The sequence below is a fragment of the Taudactylus pleione genome, unplaced genomic scaffold (assembly GCF_031769625.1).
Source record: "Taudactylus pleione unplaced genomic scaffold, aTauple2 ptg000282l, whole genome shotgun sequence".
NCBI lineage: Eukaryota > Metazoa > Chordata > Amphibia > Anura > Myobatrachidae > Taudactylus > Taudactylus pleione.
In genome coordinates, this window is record NW_028284684.1 from 13705108 (window position 1) to 13716620 (window position 11513).

General features: G+C 39.2%; 2 non-coding genes across 2 annotated transcripts; both read left to right on the forward strand.

Annotated features, from left to right (window-relative positions):
• The first annotated feature begins 3752 nt into the window (after positions 1–3752).
• Positions 3753–3824, forward strand: TRNAD-GUC (transfer RNA aspartic acid (anticodon GUC)). Its single transcript has one exon. It is a non-coding gene; the product is annotated as a tRNA-Asp (tRNA).
• Positions 3825–5765: 1941 nt separating this feature from the next.
• Positions 5766–5837, forward strand: TRNAD-GUC (transfer RNA aspartic acid (anticodon GUC)). The gene has a single exon. It is a non-coding gene; the product is annotated as a tRNA-Asp (tRNA).
• Positions 5838–11513: the final 5676 nt, after the last annotated feature.

Here is an 11513-nt window from a genome sequence, read left to right on the forward strand (position 1 = left end):
ATTTGTTGGCGTTAGGTGGCTATGGAATAAATCAGAATGGTTTGGTATTTTGGGAAGGTTTACACATACTTAAATTTTTATATGTAGAAATAAAATATAGGCAAGGAGGTTGGCATATTGGTGTATGCCACTTTTTGGAATGAAAACTGCACACATTTTCTAGGACATCAAACTACAACATTCAGAATTATTTTGACATTTCTAGCATTGAAAGACCACATTGTTGGGCCCCATTCTCAAGAACAGTATAGGTCAAGTAACTTCTCAAGCAATTTTCTTGTGCTGTCTAAGCCCAACTCCATGAGGTGGGTCCTCAAGACCCAAATTCCATTTTGCAATTGTTAGTAGAATTGATTTTATTTTTTAACAAGCACTTCATTTACATGTCTTTGGCAAGCAGCCAAAAATTTTCCTAAGGACTATGGGCCTGATTCAGACACACTCGCAAACGCACAACACTCGTAAGTGGTTTGATGGTCCCCCACTACCCATGCGCCGCCTCCGGCGTGTGCATGCGCAAGATCCGTCCAGCGATGGCTGCTCCATCGATATGGGTCTAGCTACAAGATGGAGCGGCTGTCAATGTTGATTGATAACTCACCGCATTTTGTATGCGGGGAGGGGGGGGAGGCTGCACAAATGCAGGCATTCCCTTAGGAATGCCTGGTGTTTGTGGGTGGCCCTACTGACATCACTAGTGATGTCAGTAGTGGACTTCCTGTTCTATTAGAGCAGGAAGTTTACTCAGGCTTGTGAGAGCTCAGACCCTACCACAGGGTCTCCTCGCAAGCCTGATGGTCACGATAATCGCGATGGGCTCCAGGCCACTCGCAAAAGCTGTGGGTAGTCACCCACAGCTTAGCGAGCGGCCTGATGAAAGAAAAAAACAAATACAAAACATAAAAAAACGCCGTTATTCTGAGCAAGCACTCACTAGCAGCAAGCGGCTCTGAATCAGGCCCTATATCAGCTATAATCTAAAAGATATTGCTTAGAACATGTACAACATGGCAAATCCAGCATTTATTGGACTTTATATTCAGGATTCCCATGTATTAAAATTGTATGGTATAGAATATCCAGAAAATGCATAAATATTTATTGGTGCCTTAAAAGAAGAGTGAATATATACATATATATATTTTTTTTAAGTAAGTTGGAAACAGTAGCTGAATAATAGAATAAATTATCAATTTTTATAGCATTCACATAATTTGGGCATAATTTAGCAGAAGAGATTTGGAGTTTAATATTCCTCATGCAGAGCTACCATTGGTCTCTAGCATAATAGTCTTTTAGCCATTCAAGGATTTCTAAGCAAATTCTAATTAGAAAAAAGTTGATAAGGGGTAATGGGTTTTGCTAAATTCACTTGAGCTTTTTAAAGGATCTTGAATTACTAAATATACAATCAAGCATCAGAAATGGTCAACCATAAATCAATTCATAGAAATACCTATAAACACTGGCAAATCAACAGTAAAATCCTAGAACATCTCAGTCCAGGGATTATCGGACATGGGTAGAGTAAGAAAATGATAGCTGGGGCAATTTCTATAAGCATTTGACCTAGCTCATGATGCAGAAGAATCGACATGGATCTGATATATGGTGAAAGAGTACTCTAACAAATTGATGTATAAATGATTTCAATCATTTTCATTACCCAAGGAAATTATAACAACTCTTAGTTGAAAATCACTTTCAAGACTGGACCAGAAATCACAGCACACAGCTGATCCTCGTTAGTATGGTGGTGAGTATCCCCGCCTGTCACGCGGGAGACCGGGGTTCAATTCCACGACGGGGAGGCTATAACTTTTATTTCTCCAATATTCCATTTCAGACACAGTGGAAAAATAATAATACAAATGTTATGGCATGCATAAATAACAACCCAAACTATAATATATTGAGATGTGTACTTAAAGGAAACCCTCATAGATCCATACAAATGGAATAGCAGATAGAGAAAACAAAATGTACCAACTGTAATTATATACTTCTATTACCATTTGTTGGCGTTCGGTGGCTATGGAATAAATCAGAATGGTTTGGTATTTTGGGAAGGTTTATACATACTTACATTTTTATATGTAGAAATAAAATATAAGCAAGGAGGTTGGCATATTGGTGTATGCCACTTTTTGGAATGAAAACTGCACACATTTTCTAGGACATCAAACTACAACATTCAGAATTATTTTGACATTTCTAGCATTGAAAGACCACATTGTTGGGCCCCATTCTCAAGAACAGTATAGGTCAAGTAACTTCTCAAGCAATTTTCTTGTGCTGTCTAAGCCCAACTCCATGAGGTGGGTCCTCAAGACCCAAATTCCATTTTGCAATGGTTAGTAGAATGGATTTTATTTTTTAACAAGCACTTCATTTACATGTCTTTGGCAAGCACCCAAAAATTTTCCTAAGGACTATGGGCCTGATTCAGACACACTCGCAAGCGCACAACACTCGTAAGTGGTTCGACGGTCCCCCACTACCCATGCGCCGCCTCCGGCGTGTGCATGCGCAAGATCCGTCCAGCGATGGCTGCTCCATCGATATGGGTCTAGCTACAAGACGGAGCGGCTGTCAATGTTGATTGATAACTCACCGCGTTTTGTATGTGGGGAGGGGGGGGTGGCTGCACAAATGCAGGCATTCCCTTAGGAACGCCTGGTGTTTGTGGGTGGCCCTACTGACATCACTAGTGATGACAGTAGTGGACTTCCTGTTCTATTAGAGCAGGAAGTTTACTCGGGCTTGTGAGAGCTCAGACCCTTCCACAGGGTCTCCTCGCAAGCCTGATGGTCACGATAATCGCGATGGGCTCCAGGCCACTCGCAAAAGCTGTGGGAGGTCACCCACAGCTTAGCGAGCGGCCTGATGAAAGAAAAAAACAAATACAAAACATAAAAAACCGCCCTTGTTCTGAGCAAGCACTCACTAGCAGCAAGCGGCTCTGAATCAGGCCCTATATCAGCTATAATCTAAAAGATATTGCTTAGAACATGTACAACATGGCAAATCCAGCATTTATTGGACTTTATATTCAGGATTCCCATGTATTAAAATTGTATGGTATAGAATATCCAGAAAACGCATAGATATTTATTGGTGCCTTAAAAGAAGAGTGAATATATACATATATATATTTTTTTAAATTAAGTTGGAAACAGTAGCTGAATAATACAATAAATTATCAATTTTTATAGCATTCACATAACTTGGGCATAATTTAGCAGAAGAGATTTGGAGTTTAATATTCCTCATGCAGAGCTACCATTGGTCTCTAGCATAATAGTCTTTTAGCCATTCAAGGATTTCTAAGCAAATTCTAATTAGAAAAAAGTTGATAAGGGGTAATGGGTTTTGCTAAATTCATTTGAGCTTTTTAAAGGATCTTGAATTACTAAATATACAATCAAGCATCAGAAATGGTCAACCATAAATCAATTCATAGAAATACCTATAAACACTGGCAAATCAACAGTAAAATCCTAGAACATCTCAGTCCAGGGATTATCGGACATGGGTAGAGTAAGAAAATGATAGCTGGGGCAATTTCTATAAGCATTTGACCTAGCTCATGATGCAGAAAAATCGACATGGATCTGATATATGGTGAAAGAGTACACTAACAATTTGATGTATAAATGATTTCAATCATTTTCATTACCCAAGGAAATTATAACAACTCTTAGTTGAAAATCACTTTCAAGACTGGACCAGAAATCACAGCACACAGCTGATCCTCGTTAGTATAGTGGTGAGTGTCCCCGCCTGTCACGCGGGAGACCGGGGTTCAATTCCCCGACGGGGAGGCTATAACTTTTATTTCTCCAATATTCCATTTCAGACACAGTGGAAAAATAATAATACAAATGTTATGGCATGCATAAATAACAACCCAAACTGTAATATATTGAGATGTGTACTTAAAGGAAACCCTCATAGATCCATACAAATGGAATAGCAGATAGAGAAAACAAAATGTACCAACTGTAATGATATATTTCTATTACCATTTGTTGGCGTTAGGTGGCTATGGAATAAATCAGAATGGTTTGGTATTTTGGGAAGGTTTACACATACTTACATTTTTATATGTAGAAATAAAATATAGGCAAGGAGGTTGGCATATTGGTGTATGCCACTTTTTGGAATGAAAACTGCACACATTTTCTAGGACATCAAACTACAACATTCAGAATTATTTTGACATTTCTAGCATTGAAAGACCACATTGTTGGGCCCCATTCTCAAGAACAGTATAGGTCAAGTAACTTCTCAAGCAATTTTCTTGTGCTGTCTAAGCCCAACTCCATGAGGTGGGTCCTCAAGACCCAAATTCCATTTTGCAATTGTTAGTAGAATTGATTTTATTTTTTAACAAGCACTTCATTTACATGTCTTTGGCAAGCAGCCAAAAATTTTCCTAAGGACTATGGGCCTGATTCAGACACACTCGCAAACGCACATCACTCGTAAGTGGTTTGACGGTCCCCCACTACCCATGCGCCGCCTCCGGCGTGTGCATGCGCAAGATCCGTCCAGCGACGGCTGCTCCATCGATATGGGTCTAGCTACAAGATGGAGCGGCTGTCAATGTTGATTGATAACTCACCGCATTTTGTATGCGGGGAGGGGGGGGTGGCTGCACAAATGCAGGCATTCCCTTAGGAATGCCTGGTGTTTGTGGGTGGCCCTACTGACATCACTAGTGATGTCAGTAGTGGACTTCCTGTTCTATTAGAGCAGGAAGTTTACTCGGGCTTGTGAGAGCTCAGACCCTTCCACAGGGTCTCCTCGCAAGCCTGATGGTCACGATAATCGCGATGGGCTCCAGGCCACTCGCAAAAGCTGTGGGTAGTCACCCACAGCTTATCGAGCGGCCTGATGAAAGAAAAAAACAAATACAAAACATAAAAAAACGCCGTTATTCTGAGCAAGCACTCACTAGCAGCAAGCGGCTCTGAATCAGGCCCTATATCAGCTATAATCTAAAAGATATTGCTTAGAACATGTACAACATGGCAAATCCAGCATTTATTGGACTTTATATTCAGGATTCCCATGTATTAAAATTGTATGGTATAGAATATCCAGAAAATGCATAGATATTTATTGGTGCCTTAAAAGAAGAGTGAATATATACATATATATTTTTTTTTTAAGTAAGTTGGAAACAGTAGCTGAATAATAGAATAAATTATCAATTTTTATAGCATTCACATAATTTGGGCATAATTTAGCAGAAGAGATTTGGAGTTTAATATTCCTCATGCAGAGCTACCATTGGTCTCTAGCATAATAGTCTTTTAGCCATTCAAGGATTTCTAAGCAAATTCTAATTAGAAAAAAGTTGATAAGGGGTAATGGGTTTTGCTAAATTCACTTGAGCTTTTTAAAGGATCTTGAATTACTAAATATACAATCAAGCATCAGAAATGGTCAACCATAAATCAATTCATAGAAATACCTATAAACACTGGCAAATCAACAGTAAAATCCTAGAACATCTCAGTCCAGGGATTATCGGACATGGGTAGAGTAAGAAAATGATAGCTGGGGCAATTTCTATAAGCATTTGACCTAGCTCATGATGCAGAAGAATCGACATGGATCTGATATATGGTGAAAGAGTACACTAACAAATTGATGTATAAATGATTTCAATCATTTTCATTACCCAAGGAAATTATAACAACTCTTAGTTGAAAATCACTTTCAAGACTGGACCAGAAATCACAGCACACAGCTGATCCTCGTTAGTATAGTGGTGAGTGTCCCCGCCTGTCACGCGGGAGACCGGGGTTCAATTCCCCGACGGGGAGGCTATAACTTTTATTTCTCCAATATTCCATTTCAGACACAGTGGAAAAATAATAATACAAATGTTATGGCATGCATAAATAACAACCCAAACTATAATATATTGAGATGTGTACTTAAAGGAAACCCTCATAGATCCATACAAATGGAATAGCAGATAGAGAAAACAAAATGTACCAACTGTAATGATATACTTCTATTACCATTTGTTGGCGTTAGGTGGCTATGGAATAAATCAGAATGGTTTGGTATTTTGGGAAGGTTTATACATACTTACATTTTTATATGTAGAAATAAAATATAAGCAAGGAGGTTGGCATATTGGTGTATGCCACTTTTTGGAATGAAAACTGCACACATTTTCTAGGACATCAAACTACAACATTCAGAATTATTTTGACATTTCTAGCATTGAAAGACCACATTGTTGGGCCCCATTCTCAAGAACAGTATAGGTCAAGTAACTTCTCAAGCAATTTTCTTGTGCTGTCTAAGCCCAACTCCATGAGGTGGGTCCTCAAGACCCAAATTCCATTTTGCAATGGTTAGTAGAATGGATTTTATTTTTTAACAAGCACTTCATTTACATGTCTTTGGCAAGCACCCAAAAATTTTCCTAAGGACTATGGGCCTGATTCAGACACACTCGCAAGCGCACAACACTCGTAAGTGGTTCGACGGTCCCCCACTACCCATGCGCCGCGTCCGGTGTGTGCATGCGCAAGATCCGTCCAGCGATGGCTGCTCCATCGATATGGGTCTAGCTACAAGACGGAGCGGCTGTCAATGTTGATTGATAACTCACCGCGTTTTGTATGTGGGGGGAGGGGGGGGGTGGCTGCATAAATGCAGGCATTCCCTTAGGAATGCCTGGTTTGTGGGTGGCCCTACTGACATCACTAGTGATGTCAGTAGTGGACTTCCTGTTCTATTAGAGCAGGAAGTTTACTCGGGCTTGTGAGAGCTCAGACCCTTCCACAGGGTCTCCTCGCAAGCCTGATGGTCACGATAATCGCGATGGGCTCCAGGCCACTCGCAAAAGCTGTGGGAGGTCACCCACAGCTTAGCGAGCGGCCTGATGAAAGAAAAAAACAAATACAAAACATAAAAAACCGCCCTTGTTCTGAGCAAGCACTCACTAGCAGCAAGCGGCTCTGAATCAGGCCCTATATCAGCTATAATCTAAAAGATATTGCTTAGAACATGTACAACATGGCAAATCCAGCATTTATTGGACTTTATATTCAGGATTCCCATGTATTAAAATTGTATGGTATAGAATATCCAGAAAACGCATAGATATTTATTGGTGCCTTAAAAGAAGAGTGAATATATACATATATATTTTTTTTTTAATTAAGTTGGAAACAGTAGCTGAATAATAGAATAAATTATCAATTTTTATAGCATTCACATAATTTGGGCATAATTTAGCAGAAGAGATTTGGAGTTTAATATTCCTCATGCAGAGCTACCATTGGTCTCTAGCATAATAGTCTTTTAGCCATTCAAGGATTTCTAAGCAAATTCTAATTAGAAAAAAGTTGATAAGGGGTAATGGGTTTTGCTAAATTCATTTGAGCTTTTTAAAGGATCTTGAATTACTAAATATACAATCAAGCATCAGAAATGGTCAACCATAAATCAATTCATAGAAATACCTATAAACACTGGCAAATCAACAGTAAAATCCTAGAACATCTCAATCCAGGGATTATCGGACATGGGTAGAGTAAGAAAATGATAGCTGGGGCAATTTCTATAAGCATTTGACCTAGCTCATGATGCAGAAAAATCGACATGGATCTGATATATGGTGAAAGAGTACACTAACAATTTGATGTATAAATGATTTCAATCATTTTCATTACCCAAGGAAATTATAACAACTCTTAGTTGAAAATCACTTTCAAGACTGGACCAGAAATCACAGCACACAGCTGAACCTCGTTAGTATAGCGGTGAGTGTCCCCGCCTGTCAAGCGGGAGACCGGGGTTCAATTCCCCGACGGGGAGGCTATAACTTTTATTTCTCCAATATTCCATTTCAGACACAGTGGAAAAATAATAATACAAATGTTATGGCATGCATAAATAACAACCCAAACTATAATATATTGAGTTGTGTACTTAAAGGAAACCCTCATAGATCCATACAAATGGAATAGCAGATAGAGAAAACAAAATGTACCAACTGTAATGATATACTTCTATTACCATTTGTTGGCGTTAGGTGGCTATGGAATAAATCAGAATGGTTTGGTATTTTGGGAAGGTTTATACATACTTACATTTTTATATGTAGAAATAAAATATAGGCAAGGAGGTTGCATATTGGTGTATGCCACTTTTTGGAATGAAAACTGCACACATTTTCTAGGACATCAAACTACAACATTCAGAATTATTTTGACATTTCTAGCATTGAAAGACCACATTGTTGGGCCCTATTCTCAAGAACAGTATAGGTTAAGTAACTTCTCAAGCAATTTTCTTGTGCTGTCTAAGCCCAACTCCATGAGGTGGGTCCTCAAGACCCAAATTCCATTTTGCAATGGTTAGTAGAATGGATTTTATTTTTTACAAGCACTTCATTTACATGTCTTTGGCAAGCACCCAAAAATTTTCCAAAGGACTATGGGCCTGATTCAGACACACTCGCAAGCGCACAACACTTGTAAGTGGTTCGACGGTCCCCCACTACCCATGCGCCGCCTCCGACGTGTGCATGCGCAAGATCCGTCCAGCGATGGCTGCTCCATCGATATGGGTCTAGCTACAAGACGGAACGGCTGTCAATGTTGATTGATAACTCACCGCGTTTTGTATGCGGGGAGGGGGGGGTGGCTACACAAATGCAGGCATTCCCTTAGGAACGCCTGGTGTTTGTGGGTGGCCCTACTGACATCACTAGTGATGTCAGTAGTGGACTTCCTGTTCTATTAGAGCAGGAAGTTTACTCGGGCTTGTGAGAGCTCAGACCCTTCCACAGGGTCTCCTCGCAAGCCTGATGGTCACGATAATCGCGATGGGCTCCAGGCCACTCGCAAAAGCTGTGGGTAGTCACCCACAGCTTAGCGAGCGGCCTGATGAAAGAAAAAAACAAATACAAAACATAAAAAAACGCCCTTATTCTGAGCAAGCACTCACTAGCAGCAAGCGGCTCTGAATCAGGCCCTATATCAGCTATAATCTAAAAGATATTGCTTAGAACATGTACAACATGGCAAATCCAGCATTTATTGGACTTTATATTCAGGATTCCCATGTATTAAAATTGTATGGTATAGAATATCCAGAAAATGCATAGATATTTATTGGTGCCTTAAAAGAAGAGTGAATATATACATATATATATTTTTTTTAAGTAAGTTGGAAACAGTAGCTGAATAATAGAATAAATTATCAATTTTTATAGCATTCACATAATTTGGGCATAATTTAGCAGAAGAGATTTGGAGTTTAATATTCCTCATGCAGAGCTACCATTGGTCTCTAGCATAATAGTCTTTTAGCCATTCAAGGATTTCTAAGCAAATTCTAATTATAAAAAAGTTGATAAGGGGTAATGGGTTTTGCTAAATTCACTTGAGCTTTTTAAAGGATCTTGAATTACTAAATATACAATCAAGCATCAGAAATGGTCAACCATAAATCAATTCATAGAAATACCTATAAACACTGGCAAATCAACAGTAAAATCCTAGAACATCTCAGTCCAGGGATTATCGGACATGGGTAGAGTAAGAAAATGATAGCTGGGGCAATTTCTATAAGCATTTGACATAGCTCATGATGCAGAAGAATCGACATGGATCTGATATATGGTGAAAGAGTACTCTAACAAATTGATGTATAAATGATTTCAATCATTTTCATTACCCAAGGAAATTATAACAACTCTTAGTTGAAAATCACTTTTCTGGACTGGACCAGAAATCACAGCACACAGCTGATCCTCGTTAGTAGAGTGGTGAGTATCCCCACCTGTCATGCGGGAGACCGGGGTTCAATTCCCCGACGGGGAGGCTATAACTTTTATTTCTCCAATATTCCATTTCAGACACAGTGGAAAAATAATAATACAAATGTTATGGCATGCATAAATAACAACCCAAACTATAATATATTGAGATGTGTACTTAAAGGAAACCCTCATAGATCCATACAAATGGAATAGCAGATAGAGAAAACAAAATGTACCAACTGTAATGATATACTTCTATTACCATTTGTTGGCGTTAGGTGGCTATGGAATAAATCAGAATGGTTTGGTATTTTGGGAAGGTTTATACATACTTACATTTTTATATGTAGAAATAAAATATAAGCAAGGAGGTTGGCATATTGGTGTATGCCACTTTTTGGAATGAAAACTGCACACATTTTCTAGGACATCAAACTACAACATTCAGAATTATTTTGACATTTCTAGCATTGAAAGACCACATTGTTGGGCCCTATTCTCAAGAACAGTATAGGTCAAGTAACTTCTCAAGCAATTTTCTTGTGCTGTCTAAGCCAAACTCCATGAGGTGGGTCCTCAAGACCCAAATTCCATTTTGCAATGGTTAGTAGAATGGATTTTATTTTTTAACAAGCACTTCATTTACATGTCTTTGGCAAGCACCCAAAAATTTTCCTAAGGACTATGGGCCTGATTCAGACACACTCGCAAGCGCACAACACTCGTAAGTGGTTCGATGGTCCCCCACTACCCATGCGCCGCCTCCGGCGTGTGCATGCGCAAGATCCGTCCAGCAACGGCTGCTCCATCGATATGGGTCTAGCTACAAGACGGAGCGGCTGTCAATGTTGATTGATAACTCACCGCGTTTTGTATGCGGGGAGCGGGGGGTGGCTGCACAAATGCAGGCATTCCCTTAGGAACGCCTGGTGTTTGTGGGTGGCCCTACTGACATCACTAGTGATGTCCGTAGTGGACTTCCTGTTCTATTAGAGCAGGAAGTTTACTCGGACTTGTGAGAGCTCAGACCCATCCACAGGGTCTCCTCGCAAGACTGATGGTCACGATAATCGTGATGGGCTCCATGCCACTCGCAAAAGCTGTGGGTAGTCACCCACAGCTTAGCGAGTGGCCTGATGATTGAAAAAAACAAATACAAAACATAAAAAACCGCCCTTATTCTGAGCAAGCACTCACTAGCAGCAAGCGTCTCTGAATCAGGCCCTATATCAGCTATAATCTAAAAGATATTACTTAGAACATGTACAACATGGCAAATCCAGCATTTATTGGACTTTATATTCAGGATTCCCATGTATTAAAATTGTATGGTATAGAATATCCAGAAAATGCATAGATATTTATTGGTGCCTTAAAAGAAGAGTGAATATATATATATATATATATATATTTTAATTAAGTTGGAAACAGTAGCTGAATAATAGAATAAATTATCAATTTTTATAGCATTCACATAATTTGGGCATAATTTAGCAGAAGAGATTTGGAGTTTAATATTCCTCAGTATAGGTCATAAATAACAACCCAAACTATAATATATTGAGATGTGTACTTAAAGGAAACCCTCATAGATCCATACAAATGGAATAGCAGATAGAGAAAACAAAATGTACCAACTGTAATGATATACTTCTATTACCATTTGTTGGCGTTAGGTGGCTATGGAATAAATCAGAATGGTTTGGTATTT